This window comes from Argiope bruennichi, chromosome 4, assembly GCF_947563725.1.
Source record: "Argiope bruennichi chromosome 4, qqArgBrue1.1, whole genome shotgun sequence".
Taxonomy (NCBI): Eukaryota; Metazoa; Arthropoda; class Arachnida; order Araneae; family Araneidae; genus Argiope; species Argiope bruennichi.
The window spans coordinates 130,174,900-130,178,539 of record NC_079154.1 but is presented as its reverse complement, the minus strand read 5'-3'; positions in this window follow the sequence as shown (position 1 = coordinate 130,178,539).

Below are 3,640 nucleotides of genomic sequence, written 5' to 3'. Positions count from 1 at the left end.
TTATAAAATTTGTAAATATGCATTTTTTTATTTACCTACCAAATTTTCCCATACCCATGTTTGTCACAATGTTATTGAATAAATATTCTACTAGCTAAGTGAACCTGATGAAACATAAGAACTTGACCCTTTCTGCCTGATAAAGTGTTAATATTACCATAATATTTTGCCATTCACTGAATTTGTATTTTTTAAAAATTTATTTACTTGGTTAAAAATTTTTTAATTTTTTATGGACTTGCTCACCAAGCCTCGTGAGTCTAGGCAGCTGTCTAATCTGTCGAGATGAAAATCCTTCATTACTTTTAATTCTAGCCCCGAACTTCCAAAAAAAAAATGTCAACACATGGCAACATTTTTCTCATTTTAAAGTGGCAGAGGAAGTCGGGCTCCTAATTAGATAGCTGGTCAAAACTAAAATCACCCATGATCATTGCCACTAATTAGTTATCAATCGCAGTCAACTGAAGACATTATTACAGGCAATAAAATACACCTATTATTCAAATAAGTAACACTTTGTCTTTTGCCAATAGATGGCGCCACAGCGAAATTTGCTTCTCTTCGTTTGCAAAGTTTCGCGATTATAAAGCAGTTATTTAGAAAAAAACGCTATGATGAGCCCAGGCAACTGTCAAGACATCAATATATATATATATATATATATATATATATATATATATATATATATATATATATATATATATATATATATATATATATATATATATATATATATATATATATTCACAAATAACAAGGAAAGATGGAAGATGGTGGGACCCTTTTTGCCACCTGACAGGAGTATGAATATGCAATTCAAAATTAAAAAGTGACAAATTTTGAAAGAAAAATGATAATTTGACTATTCGTTTTCAAATTAATGTTCACCCATTTAAAATGACTTATTTTAATTTATACGATATTAAGAGATACCAAAAATTAAGTTTTAATTCCCCTTTGAAACAGCATGAAATTTATGCGACAGATATATTTTGCAAGTATAAAAATGTAAAATTGCTTTGAAAAGGCGAATGGTATATTTAGGTAATTTACCTGTTGTCTCTGGGCATGCTTTGAGCCCAATGTTACAGTGATTTATGAAATTCAAAATTGATGTAAAAAATACCAGAAGAATAATAGCTGAAACAATTTGAAATTTTAAATAATGTGATGTGGAATGGAAATATTTGTCCAAACGGAAAGTATTAGAATCTCCTCTTTAGATATATAAAAGAAACAATTCGAAATCGGGAACATTAAAAAAATTAAATATTTAATTCGGTATTTATACTATATTTGGCACAATAAGATTCTTCCATGAAGAGAGACTATTCTTTTGACACACAAAAAAAAATGTGGAAAACGAAGATTTAAAAGGAAGAGAGAAGATAATGACACAAGAAATTTAACCATCTAGATTATGGATCATGACTATGTTACAATAATGCTCTCATAAATTAAAAAAAATCATTAAAATGGGTTTTTTTTCTTAAAAAATCGAATTTTTCTCAAGTTGTTACAAATAGGTATGAAATCTTTAATAACACATCCATTACGTTTTTTAATATGTGCCAAAATAAGTTTGTCAAGAATGCTTTTAAATAAGAATACTTTTATGTGAGTGTGTGGAATAAATGTCGAATTTTACTAGCCTAATACATTGTTTAGTGAAATTGAACACGAAAATAGTGAGAAGGAAAGATACTGAAAATTACAGATGAGCTACTGTTTTACCATCCAATCATCTACTTCTAGAACGACTATTCTTCGAAATTCGTTCAAATTCCTACCACAGTAGAATATAAGTTGTTCTATCAAATCTAAGACAACAATTTTGGATTTTACGAGGCAGAATGACTGTTCAAAGAGTCATAAACCAATGCATAAGCAGTAAGATATGTACTTTGAAGGAAATTAAAACTGCACCTGCCCCACTACCTGAGGACAGAGTTAGAGATACGCTAGTTTTTGAAGTGACCGGTGTGGATTTAGCAGGTCCAGTTTATTTAAAGAATGGAAATAAAGCATAGATAGTACTGTTGACATGCGCGATTTACCGTTCCATACACTTAGAACTGAAACAAAATCTCTCCACTGATGATTTCTTGTTAGGGTTGAGTAAATTCATAGCAAGACGAGGTCGGTCGAAAAAAATGTATAGTAACAACAAGACTAATTTCGTTGGATGTAATAATTTAATAGCTTCCCTTGACTGGAAAAAGATTGCTTAAGAGACCACAATCTCAAGAATTCAGTGGAACATCAACCCACCCACTGTTTCTTGGTGGGAAGATTTTTGGGAACACCTGGTCCAAATGGGTAAGAAAATCTTAGGGAGAATTTCGGAAAGAGCGTCCATAAATTTCGAAGAATTAAATACTATTCTTTGTGATGCGGAAGCAGTTATTAATTCAAGACCACTCAACTATTTATCTGAAGATCCAGACGACTTAACAACTGTCACACCATCCATTTTTGTTCAACAGTATCCCTAGGCCATTTTTCCCGGCAAACATTTTACTAGGGATTGATAATGATGTATGTCGTTTTTAGCCAAAAGGACACCTACACATTTGTTGGGTTTAAACTTTTAATTTCCCAGTCAATGAGCCAGAAGAATAACTCGGATGTAGAATTTTACAACTCTTCGATTGTGGATTGACAGTCCTCTTGATGGCTGTTGTCCATCAGTGTCAGAATGGAGTCTTAGAAATGTTTTTGAGATAAAAATGGAAAAATATTGGGGTAGATATCTCTCATTCCCTTGAAAAGAGTGGATTCATAACAAGTCAGATCTGGAGAATGAAAAAATGAGATAACGGTCTGATATCGTAAGTTATTTGAATTTTGATAAGTGATTAAAAGTATCAGAAGTATTGAAAAAAAATTGAATTATTGTGCCGAACTTTGTAATATCTGATACATATCTAGTTGCATAACAAAACTATATATGAGGAACAGGAGAACACTTTTACATTTTTTCAAAGAAATTACATAAACTTACTAATAAAAAATTATATTACTTATCACCTCGTAATGAAAAACATGCCAATACCCAAAAATGATATAAATTTATCACAAGACTATAAACTGTTTTTTTAATCCATGATTAAGCACTTTTTATTTTATTTTCAGTTTGTTAATTTTAAATTTTATTTAAATTTGCTTCCATATATTGACTTACGCCAGATTTTTACAACGGGGACCCACCAAACATCTACAGAAGCCTAAGTAAGATTGATATTAAGAAATTATTTACCTAGCTGCTAACTAATTTCGTCCGCCACTTTCAGAGAAAATGTTGAAGATAATCTTCACCACAAGTTTACTTATTCTGCTCAGTTCAACAAATGTTGGCACATTTGTTGACGAACTGCAGAATACTTTAGAGTACGAAAATACTTTTCCATAGTTTGAAAAATGCCGAAAACTTTGTCTTAAATTTTTAAACAAAGTATTTTTCTCTTCTAGAGGTCCAGGGTGCAACGTGTTACAACCGATTTGCAAGTTTGGTAGAAGGTAAATGGTAGAGGAATTTTTAAATGGGAATGTATGTTTACTTACTTTCTTTCATTTCTTATGCCATTCCTTGCGCACGAACTTAGGATATGAAGGTTTTATTGTGTATTATTTATTC